This window comes from Balaenoptera musculus, chromosome 14, assembly GCF_009873245.2.
Source record: "Balaenoptera musculus isolate JJ_BM4_2016_0621 chromosome 14, mBalMus1.pri.v3, whole genome shotgun sequence".
NCBI lineage: Eukaryota > Metazoa > Chordata > Mammalia > Artiodactyla > Balaenopteridae > Balaenoptera > Balaenoptera musculus.
Window position 1 is genome coordinate 73307123 of NC_045798.1, and position 12461 is coordinate 73319583.

Below are 12461 nucleotides of genomic sequence, written 5' to 3' on the forward strand. Positions count from 1 at the left end.
CTGAAGAGCCTCTTTATAACCTATTATGAGTGATCTGAGCACACTGAATTGACAGCGTTTTGAAATTCAGATTTCCATTTGCAACCCAAACTCTGCCAAGAAAGTTATCTTTGGCTCCTCTTTCTCTTACACCCCATATCCAATCTGTCCGGAAATCCTGTTGGCACTACCTTTAAAAAAAATATCCACAACCTTCTCTCTCTCAGACGTCTCACCCTGGTCCCAGGCTCCAACATAGCTCACCTGGTTTAGCCTCCTAAATAGTATCCCAACCCAAGAGCCCTCCCTGGCCTGGTCTCCACACAGCAACCAGAAGGACTATTTAAAATACAAGTCAAATGACAGATCACAACCCTCCAATGGGCAACATCCTGCACCGACTCCCCCCACCCCTCTATCCATCTTGCACAAAGTCACAGCCAAAATCCTTCCGCTCCTAGGAAGCCCTGCACGATGGAGCTCCGCACCTCTCTGCTCTGTCTTCCACATGCCCTGCCCTCCCCACTCACAGGTTGGAGGAATAGCCAACCACCTGCCTTCATCACACCAGCCAGGGACCGAGTCATCTGTCCCCTCTGCCTGGGACACTGTCCTCACCCCCAGATCTTTGTGATTCACCCTCTCCCTGCTGAGTCTTCACCCAGATACCACCTTCTCCACTCTCCAACTGCATCTTGCTCCCTTGCCCACCCTCCCAATTCCTTTACCCTGTCCAGCTTTCTCTTTTTATCCCCCGCAGCACCCATCTTCAAACATACCATGTAATTTACCTATTTATTATCCACGGTCTCCCTTCCCTCTCTAGAACGTGAGCTCCTTGAGGGCAGGCTCTTTAGCTCCTTGATTGACTGATAGATGCCAAGTGCCAGGCACACAGGATGTGCTTTGTAAGTATCTGTTGGCCGGCTGGCTGTTTGTTTTGGACTTTAAAGGCTAAGGAGGAGGGTCACTCTGTGAAATGACTAAGGAGACAGGAAATTCCCTAGGAGTAGCCATGAGTTTACTTCTCTAGCCATTCAAGAAGCTAGAACTCAGGAAATGAGACCAGCAGTTACTAAGAGTACAGGGTCTGAGCAAACTTTCTTCAGCTTTAAAAAAGAGTGTTGGTCCGAGTGATCTCAAGGATCCAGAACACGCTGGATGCTACTTATGTCACCACTCAGAGTCTGAGGTTCTCAAACTGACCTTTGAGAATTTTCACCATGTTTCTCATAGGTAAGGGGGAAAGGCTAAGACTGATTTAAAAAAAACATTCTAAATAATCTCAAACTGAGCTAGACAAAGTATCAAACCGCCAAGAGATTAATATCCTTTTTGTGGCTGGGACTGGCACGGGATAGGAAGATGGAATGACACCCAAGAATGGTGATATTTGGGGTTAGTTTGAAGTCTGTGTGTGTGTGTGTGTGTGTGTGTTTACTTTTTAAAAAAAAGTCTTGCTTTTTAAATATGCAAATCCTTATCTTGGCTAATTTTCAGGGCACCGTATGAGCAAAAACTCACATAAGAGTCTATTGTTCCCTAGAAAATACAGATTAAGATGTCTTTAGCCTAATAGACTGACATCTAATCACGATCGAAAGGGTTCTGGGTTTTATCCTGCTCCACGAAAAAGCACATTAGTACACAGATGCAACATTTGATGATTCTGTCATCCTACAGTCTATTAGTGATCTCTTGCCTTTTTTGAAAGCCTACCTTGAAAACCATGGATTCTACCCTAAGGTAGAAAACAATCTGATTTTTAAGTATTGCATTTTTCAGACATTAAATAACAATTTTTCTCTCATTCTAACCCTGCCTCCTCCAAAAACAATTTTTTTATCTTTAATTCAAGTCAGTTCTGGGGGAAAGTTAAGGATTTTTGCCTCCACTAGAGAGTATCCTCCCTGGAAGGCAGCTGTGGTCTGCATAGGTCTCCAGATGGTGGAGCCAGGTCTCCTGAGCTTTTACGCCCACCCCAGCACACAGCACGGTATCACCCACACTGCAGGCCAGCACGTGATGATATGCTAAAGGACCACCAGCTTCGTCAGAGCAGCTGCAGGTGAAAATGAGAAATGAGGCCGCCCTCCACGTGTCTTCCACGTAACCAGCCTCCCGGCAGTTCCTCCTGTTCTTATCTCCAAGATGTTTTGGAGGAAAGTGTGATATTAAATGCTACATGTCCCTGCCCATCTTAACCACGTTCTATGAACAATGAATCTCACAAAACTGAATCAGATCTCAACAGCTCCCGTGAAGAAACAGATACTCATATGCCCATGTCTGCAACAGCATTATTCACAATAGCCAAAGATGGACACAACCCAAACGCCCCTCAACCAATGAATGGATCAACAAAATGTGGTATATAGACACACGGTGGAATATTATTCAGCCTTGAAAAGGAAGTGGAAGTAAATTCTGACTCATGCTGTGACAAGGATGAACCTTGAGGACATTATGCTGAGTGAAATCAGCATCACAAAAAGACACATATTGTATGATTCCACGTACATGAGGTACCTCAGAATAGCCAAATTCATGGAGACAAATAGACGTTATCAGGGGCCACAGGGAGGGAGAAATGGGGAGTTACAGTTTAATGAATACAGAGTTTCCAAATGGGACAATGAAAAAGCTCTGGACGTGGATAGTGGCAGAGCTGCAAGATACTGTGAATACGCTTAATGCCACTGAATTCACCTTAAAAATGGCTAAAATGACAAATTTTATAAATATTTTACCATGATTAAAAGTCCCATGAAATAAACTTCTGCACTAGGATGAGCTCATGAGGGACCCCCTCACCTCCCCATGCTGTTCTGGTACCAAAAACAGAGCATAGATTTTCACTTAGTTCTCACCATCTCAGCGGCTGAAGAACCCTACACTCTTGGTTTCATTGTTTTAACAAAAATTCTGGAGGCTTATAGAGCATCTGCCAGTGCCTGGCTTAGAGGCCCACACATGTATTTCTAATATGGTGGTAGGACCACTCTTTTCCAGTGTGAAATATATAAACCCGGACCTGCCTCCCCACATGAGTGAATATTTCAACCACCGAAGTCAAATGGCTATCTGTTTTCTTATAGAGAGTGTTAAATGTTTCTCCTGGATGCACAGATCTCTGATCTCAGAGAATAGTCTCCGTAGTTCACTGTGTCCCAAGAAGACAGAGTAAAGATTTGTACACAAATCATATCACACTTTATAAAATAAGTAATGCATCCAACCCACGGGAACTTCCCCAAACAGCAAGAATGGGCGATCAGAGACTGTGAGCGGATAACGCTTGGTGCCTGAGTTGTTCCGATGAGGATATTCCAGCTCAACTCAATTTGAGTAAAGGTTAGAAAACTGGTTTCAAATGCTGCCTTGCTCTAAATCAAGCAAACCTCAACTCTGGTGAACAAAAGCCACACAGCAAAGAGACAAAGCCATAAATGACAGCCCTGTAAATAAAGACCAGAGCTGCTAGCCAAAGGTCAGGCTACACGCGTACTTAGTGAAAAGTGCCAGTCTTCTCAGTCATGCTAGGGGGAGGTGTCATCACCACAGAAGGATGGCTCCAGAACAAGGGTGACCTCTGACACCCCCAACCCCAGGAGTCCTTTCCCCAAGACTGAGAGCCAGCTTCCTACCACTGATCTGCCATAGCCTCCAGGCCCAGCTCTCCTTTATTAAATGCAAGTTCACTGGACTTGAAGACTGATAATGAACACAGAGCTGCAGAACTGGGAGTAGCCAGGGCCACCGTCCATGGTCTAAGGCAACCATCTCTCCAGGCAGAGAGGGACAAAGGCCAGAGCAGGAAGAGAGAGAACACCAGATCTACTTTCTTACCAAAGAGGAAAAGATAAAAAAAGCATGACTCAGGCCCTCTGTGAATCCTGCACGCTTCCGTGAAGCAAGTAGGTAATCCCCAGCACAGCGCCTGGAGAAGATGTTCAAGCCACTGTTTTAAATGAATGAATGAATGGATGGATGGATGGGATTGTAGCAAAGGTCTCTGTCATTAGCGATGCTTGCCAGGTGCCACAACTCAGAAACCACACAGAAAGCACCGATCCTTTAAAAAGAGTCAAGGTTCAGAAACTCCCAAGCTTTGAACAGGGAAGAGTAATTTTTTTTTTTTTTTTAAAAACAAGAGAACAGAGGTGAGGAAGATGAAAGACAGACAGGAAGTGGGGGGAAAGGAGACCCAGCAGTGCTCAGTATGTCCCCAGGGCCTCCCTCCACTCTGCAGGAGGATAGAATGCCCCGGTGGGAGCAGTTACCCCTCGTGGCTGGGACTGAGTGAGCACATCCCTAGGTCACTGAGCGCCCTGGTCCTTCGTGCCACTCCCCAGACACCTGGGCCCCAGAACCCAAGCCCTGGATCTGGAAGTTCAGAACCTCGCCCCTGCTCTAGGGGACTCTTTCTTACCAATGCCTGGTGCAAACAGACACCTATGTTTGCTAAATGAATACTAACATACAGAGTGATTCCCGTTTCCCGCATAGTCTAGGAGAAAGGCAATGGCTGCATGAGCCATAAATACCTGCTGAGAGATATCAACAACACAACAGTAATAATACTGACTACTTTTAACTGAGCTCTGTGCTAAGCCCTTTTAGATAAATTCTCTCATTTGGAACTCATCACACAACGCTCTGAGGTAGTACTATTACTATTCCATCTTACAGATGAGGAAACTAAAGCTAGATCAATTAAGTACTAATAACTTGCCCTGGGTTATACAGCTAGGGAGCAGTGAGGCCTGGATTCCAAGCCAGGTCACAGGACTCCAAAGCACCTGCTACTAACCCCTCACTGCTGCCTCTGGGTTCAGTCTCCATGGGACCAGTTACCAAACATAGTTCCCATTGTGCATGGTTTTGGTGGCAATTTATTTTAACACGCAACACATTTAGAAGAATTAGGAAAAGTATTCATATGTTCCTAAATAATCAGATGATAAAAAATCCTTTGTTTTCCAATAAAAGTGAGAAACAAGACTGTTTTATACACACACACACACACACACACTATGATGTGTGTGTGTGTGTATACTTTCTAGACTCTTCCTCCATAATGCCAGCTCTTCGGTGACACAGGACCTCAAAAGATCTTAGACTGGATATTATTTATAGCTGGGCACAGGGATGGGGATTTGGGAGTAAACTGCTTAACAGAATAAACCTATCTTCTTTTTGTGTTATTAAAACTCTTCTGGTAGCAAATTAAGTTTTACTTATCTTAATAAGTAACAAAACAACACCTACAGGCATGAATACAATTAATCTAATTGAAGGATGCCAACAAACAGACCTGAAAACTCACAAGATACCTAAAGACACCACCAAAAAAACACGTCCCAGGAGACTAATCTAGAAGCAGATATAGAAGCAAATTCTAAAATTAAGTGCCAAAGAAATTTTAAAGGCACCTCTCTTTAGAGACGTGGGACATGAACAGACCCCATAAAACTTGTTCTGGTATCTAAAAAGCAAGTTCCTCTGCATTCATAAGAGCATAGGCTTCTTTTACAATGATTGAAACTAAAGAGCAAAGGTAACTAGTAGATTAAAATCTCTCTCAGGTGAGTTATAAGGATCACCTGGATTCCATGAATGTTTAGGAAACACTAAAATTGAATTCAAACTTTAGTAAGGCAGTAAAATATTTAAAATACACAAAATATCTGGGCATCATACTAACTTTTTAAAACATCCATTTAATAAACAAAACAAGAAAGCAACATTCGAACACCTATTATGTATAAGGAAGGTTCACCTGTTCTCTCATTTAATCCTCAACAACCCAAGAAGGCTGAAAAATATTTTTTCCAGCAAATGAGTAAATTCAGAAAATTTAGGAATTCATCTAAGGTTATACAATTTTTAAAGTAACTAAATAAAATAAGAATAAATTGTAAACATTAAATACAATTTAAAGTAAAAGAACTGAAATCTGTGGGAATCTAAATCCATATGTTTTCCATGACTCCTTGCTTTAGAAAAAAGAGAAAGAAAGAAGGAAAAAGAAAAAAGGAGGAGGGAAAGGCCAACAGATAGGGTAAGAAACATTCCACAGCTACATGTGGTCAGTGCTGTTAGTGCCAAGACCGCAGAGAAATCCAGGTGAAACAGAGCCAATCCTCAACTTGCTTTACACCTGCAGACAACTTACACATGCATGTTTTCACCAAATTATTTTAAAGGCTCAATTACAAAAACAAGCAAGCAGAAAAACCCCTCCTAGTTCTATCACTAACAAGTAATAAGTGCATACTGATATGCATTTTCCTTAAAATAAAAAACAGAAAGAAAACCTGAAAGTGGCCAAGGCCGCTTTCACGCAGATGGCATTTCCGTTCACTAGTATTAAGCTGTCTGAGTCTTGTTTGGTCCCCAGTAACAGACCAAAGAAATCCTAAAAATTATGAATGTACAGTCACCATAAAATGGCAAAGGAACAAAGGTTAAGATTTCTCACCTAACATTAGAACAAGGAAGCCTCCACTACCTAATGAATACCATTAAGAGGATTCAAAGGAATAATTGCAGGCAGGCAGACTTCTCCCCCAGAAAGTAATCAGCATCAGCTAATAACCGTTCATCATCTTTTGCACAGTATATGCATTTATAATAGGTTTTAATAAGGGCTTCAACAACAGGCCCGGAATTAATGAACGGCATTTTAGGTCCAATACAAAAGTACTCCCCAGACATGAAAATTAGAACTTCTACTTCACATTTTGTGTTGTTTTCCCTTTTTATCTACCCTTGTGTTTACCATCACTGGAGATTTTATCACACATCATTTTTAGCTTTTGTTTTTAAAAGCAGTTAACCTTCCTCTGGAACCTACTGCGTGCTGGGTGGTCTTTCAGTACTCCGCCGGTGTTGTCTCATTTCATTCTCGAGCAATGAAGGCAGAGATGTGAAGGCAATGCAACCAGGAAGATGGGAGAGAAACTTTTCTTAAGCCAACAGGGCGGGCCGTTTCCGGGAGGGGAAACTGGCGGCGTCCGGAGCTACCCAAGGACTTCGAGCGCGCCAGGGGCTCCGCGGGCAGGACGAAGGGTTCGGGCGGGGTTGAGGGGGTCACTAAGCAGAAATGGAGCTCGGGTTCCCCTTCCCTGCACGTATCAAACCTCCTCCCCCGTTCTGCATCCCCTCAGCACCCTCGTCCTCCCCTACAGCTGTTACTTATCAGCGTTCCCAGCCTCCCCTCCCCACCCCCGTCGGGGACCAGGCGCTTCCACTCCCTCGGAGAAGCTGGGCGGACAATTACAAGCTCTTCCCTCACTTGGGGAGGAGTGGGGAAGTGGCGGGGTTAAACCACTCGCCATTCCCTGCAACACCCCTCCCCCAACAAGCTGCCACTCCGCACGCCCAGAGCGAGGTGACAGCGCCGGGCATCAAACTGGGGAGGGAAGGAGATGGCCTGTTGGCAGTGCCATGGGAGCTGGCGGATACGACCCTACAATCACCGGGGAAAAAAGTATCCCTCTTCCTCATCACCTGCCAACCTGCATTAAGGCCCTCGGAAGATGTTTGGAGGGTTCCTGGTCCCGCAGTGGGCGCGGTGGAGGCGACCTCACCCTCCATCCCTCCCTGAAGGTGCTGCCGGTACATTCGGCCCAAAGGTCTTTTTTCGGACGCGTTTGCATCGGCTCCCAAAGGGGCCACCAGCAGAACCCTGTCAAGAGGGACTTCCAGAGGGGCGACAGATATTGTAGGGGAACCAGCGGCTCTCCTCAAGGACCCACAGGCCCTGCCAGGCTTGCTCCTCGGAGCTTAAGCCCGGACCTGAGCGTAACAAACGAAAGAACCCAAACACGTCCCGCAAGTTCCCTCTCCTCCCGCAGGTGAAAAGCCCATGGCCTTCTCCACAGTGCTGCCTGCCCCACCAGCTGCGTCTCCCCATCCCCGAGGCAGCGAAGGCTCCCGGCACCGCCACCTAAATCCCACCCTTGCGGGCTCAGGAGCCCGAGGGCGCGGACAGCTGCTGCCACTGCATCCCTGTTCCCCGGAGTCCGCCGCCTCCGGGCGGCCAGGGGACCTGCGGGGCCCGCGGGGTGAGGCAGATCAGGGGTCCCGGCGCCGCGCCCCTCCTTACCTGGCGCTCGCTGGGCCCCGGCTGGGGCATCCGCCGGGTGCGCGCCTATCCGCGCGCTCGCTTGCGCACCTGCCCGCAGCCGCCGCCTGCCAGCCCGGCCCCAGCGCTGGCCGCAGCGCTAGCGCTTCATGGCGCACGGGGCTGGCCCGGGGCCCCGGGAAGCGTGTCCAGTTGGCGGCGGCTCCTCCGGCTCTCGCAGCTCTGCAATGGCTCCCCGCCTTCCCCCGCCCCGCGTACGCGCCCCCTTCCTCTGCGGCAACCCTTTTCCCCCCGCTCCGCGAGACCGACCAAACTGGTTTCTCCGCTCCCGGGTGGTGCCTCTAGTCTCCTACTGGCAGCCGCAGCTGGGGCTGGGGGCGGGCCCGGCCGTCGGCCCTCCTTCTGTTCCTCCCCTGGGCGGAGAGGAGCTGGACTGCGAGCCCCGGCACGGGCAGACGCGGCCCAGGTCGAGCCCCGTGCCCTCGTGCGCCCCGGCGGCAGGGGGGCACCCAGGCCGTGCCCCGAGCGCGTCCCCCGCCTCGCCTGGCCCGCTCTCGGGTCCCCGGACGCTCCCGCCTCCCTGGGGACGCGATTGCCACCCCGCCCCGCCAGCCCCGCGTCACTTCGCCGCCACCCTCGGCCAGCCTGACCGCCGCTTGAGGTCGGTGACCGCGCCAGCCCAGAAAGCTGGCGAGGCCGTGGCTCGCCCGGGACCTGAGCTCCCTCGGTAAGGGGAGCTGTACCCTCTCGATGCCAAGTCACGTTCGGGGACCGGTCACCGAATGCGCGCCGCGGTTCGCCGCGCGGAGGGTGGGGGAAGAGACAGCGCCAAAAGACTTCGAGAAACTTATCCTGTAATTGCAGCAAGCAGGCTTTCGGCTGAAACCAAACGCCCTCACCTTTACGGGTTTGGAGTCAAAAGGAGCCAGGGCGCGGCGTGCGAGTGGTGCGGTGTAATTGGAACTTTTGGATTCACGTGCCTGGTTGCTAGCTGGTGTCTGGGCGCTTTGAAGCACCTTCCCTTGCACCAGAAACGCTGTTCCGCAGAATTTTACTGCTCACTTGCTATGGAAAAGGCTCTGCGATAAGAATGGAGGAAAGTCAAAGATGAATCAAAGAGTTTGCTGAAAATGTAGTAGGGGAGATAGGACTCAGACAAATAGCAAGTTATCTGCAGATCAGAGAGGCCAAGAGTTCAGACTCCAAACTGGGGGCTTAAGGAAGACTTCATTGAAGAGGCCATGCTTGAGGTGGAACTCAAAGATCCACACTTTCGGGGATCCGGGTTGCATGAGGAGGATATTCAAAGAGTGGTCCACCAATTTGATCTTCAGTATATGAAAGATTCAACCGATATTGTTAAACACTAGACTGCCTTGGGTTTCTTTTTCATTAGATACCCTTGGTCTTTGAATAGGTGGTGCTGGTCAGTCATTTAATCTCTCTGGGCCTCAGTTTCCTCATCCATAAAATGAGTCTGGACCAGATGATCTCAAATAGTTCCTTCCAGTGCTTATTTTCTGAGGCCAACAACAGAGCAAATGTCCAGAAGCCAGAAAACACAGGGCCTGTTTAGTGACAATGGGATAGACCAGATGGCTGGCAGTGCATTGGTAAACAAGACTAGTGAGGGAATTGGGGCCTGGAAACAGGTCCCAATTGAAGGCAGGCTACAGCGTTGGGGGGCTTGCTTTTGGCAGCACCTGCAAACAATTCAAAGTTCATGACCACAGCAGGGACATGATCAGGTTGTGTTTTAGGGAAAGTAAAGGGGAGAGTTTGGAAAAAGGATAAGACTGAAGATTGGGATACCACTTGGTACAGTAGCATAAGGTGGGCCTGAAGGAGTTGCCGGTGGAAGTGAAAAGGAGGAGGAGCTTCCAGGGACACCACGGAGGAGAAATGGCCAGGGCACAGAGTGGCCAGAACCTGCAGCTGACCGGCAGATGGAAGCACGGAAGATGAGCCAAATTCTCCAGACTGGGTGACGGTATTAGTAGGAACAAGAGAGTTGGAGGGGAGAGAGGCCTGCTGAGAAGGGCAAATGCCAGTAAACCTAGGAATCAAGCGATGACTCCAGACTAAAGGAGGGATACCTTCCTCCTTGCAGACATCCCAGCAAGAGCTCAGTCTGTCCAAGAAAACATTGCATAGAAGAGAAACTATACTAAAACACATCCAATCCACGCCCATGCCCAGATCTGATAAATACCATTCCCACGGCTGCATTTAACATCCCTGTGTAGACACTGAAGATTACAAGCTAGGTTGCTTCTCTTACAGACCATGAGGGGGAGGGGGAGGGGGTAGATGGGGATGGGGAGGTGTGGACAGTGAGACATGATGGGTGTTGTTTGAAAGATTTATTCATTTAACGAATGTTTGTTGAGTGCCTGCTATGTGCTAGGCACTGTTCTAGTGACTTGGATACATCAGTGAACCAATCAGGCAAATTGTATCTTAAAAGGCAACAAATGCTTTGAAAAAATAGAACAGAACTGGCTGGGAGGGCACCGCTGAGGAAGCCTTCTAGGGCGCTGTAAAAGTTCTGTATCTCGAACTGGGTGGTGGTTATACTAGTGTATACACACATAAAAGTTAATCAATCTGTGCACTTGAGATTTGCACACTAAAAAATTAAATAATAAAAAAGAGCAAAACCAGACACCATAGAACTTGAAGAAAACATAGAACACTCTTTGACATAAATTGTGGCAATATTTTTTTGATCTGTCTACCAAGACAAAGGAAACAAAAGGAAAAATAAACAAATGGGACCTAATTAAATGTAAAAGGTTTTGCACAGCAAAAGGCAACCATCGACAAAACGAAAAGGCAACCCACTGAATGGGAGAAAATGTTTGCAAATGATATGACCAAAAAGGGGTTAATATGCAAAATATATAAAGAGCTCATACAACTCAAGATCAAAAAAACAACGTGATTAAAAAATGGGCAGAAGACCTGAATAAACATTTTTCCAAAGAAGACATACAGATGGCTAACAGACACAAGAAAAGATACTCAACATCACTAATCATCAGGGAAATGCAAATTAAAACCGCAATGAGATATCACCTCACACCTGTCAGATGGGCTGTCATCAAAAGACCACAGATAACAAATGTTGGCAAGGATGTGAAGAAAAGGGACACTTGTACACTGTTCGTGGAAATGTAAATGGGTGCAGCTCCTATGGAAAACAGTATGGAGGTTCCTCAAAAAACTAAAAATAGAACTACCATACGACCCAGCAACTCCAGTCCTGGGTATTTACCTGAAAAAAAAAAAAACTAATTTAAAAAGATACATGCACCCCAATGTTCATAGCAGCATTATTTATAATAGCCAAGGTATGGAAGCAACCAAAGTGTCCATCAACAGATGACTAAAGGAGAAATGGTATACATATAAATAAATAAATATATATATATATATGCACACACACACAATGGAATACTACTCAGCCATAAAAAAGAGTGAAATCCTACCATTTGCAACAACTTGGATGGACCTAGAGGGTATTATGCTAAATTAAATAAGTCAGACAAAGATAAATATTGTATGTTATCACTTATATGTGGAATCCAAAAAATAAAACAAAGGAATTAATACAACAAACAGAAACTGACTCACAGATATAGAAAACAAACTAGTGGAGAAGGAAGGGGGGAAGGGCAAGATAAGAGAAGGTGATTAAGAGGTACAAACTAGTACATATAAAATAAGCTATAAGGATATATGGTACAGCACAAGGGATATAGCCAACATTTTATAATAACTTTAAATGAAGTTTAATCTATAAAAATTTTGAATCACTATGTACACCTGAAACTAATATAATATTGTAAATCAACTATACTTCAATTAAAAAAAAATAAAAGAAAGGACATCACCTAGGGGAAAAAAGAGCAGGGTTAAGAAACTAGAAGTGGGAAAATGAGGTGCAATTTTAAATAATATGGTCAGGGTAGGCTTCATGAAAACTTATATTTGAAGAAACCTTGCAGGAAGGTAAAGGAGTTTCATCCTAGGTGAGAGAAATTCTTTGAAAACTCATCTTACCTGGAACCCACCAGAAACGGGCATGGTCAAACCTTGTCCTGTTGCGTTTCCCACATGTAAGTCTTTTGCATCTTCCTGGTTTTTGGGAATGAGACTCTCAGTGCATGTCAACTGATGTTGCTGATAAAGGAAGTCATTCACCTGGAAGCCCTGACCCTTGACATCTCTGAAAGAACTGTGCCATATTTCAGGGTGCCTCATCAGGGCAATGACTGAAAGTGTCTCATGCATGCAACAGGGATTGATTTTGAAATGTGCCTTTCTTGAGTCATTTGAGTGATGGCTTCGTTGTCCAGGCGGCAGCCCTGATCCCACGAGCCTCAGC

General features: G+C 46.4%; 1 protein-coding gene across 2 annotated transcripts in view; it reads right to left on the reverse strand.

Moving 5' to 3' along the window:
- The window catches only part of ATP8B1 (ATPase phospholipid transporting 8B1), a 113881-nt gene extending 105459 nt beyond the window's left edge, over nt 1–8422 (reverse strand). Inside the window, exon 1 of one of the 2 annotated variants that reach the window (XM_036874206.1) lies at nt 8093–8422. The gene's annotated coding sequence lies outside the window, so the exon portion shown is untranslated. Of the gene's footprint in view, nt 1–6838; nt 6921–8092 lie in introns of those variants that run through there. The other variant, XM_036874207.1, reaches the window with a different exon arrangement.
- Nucleotides 8423–12461: the final 4039 nt, after the last annotated feature.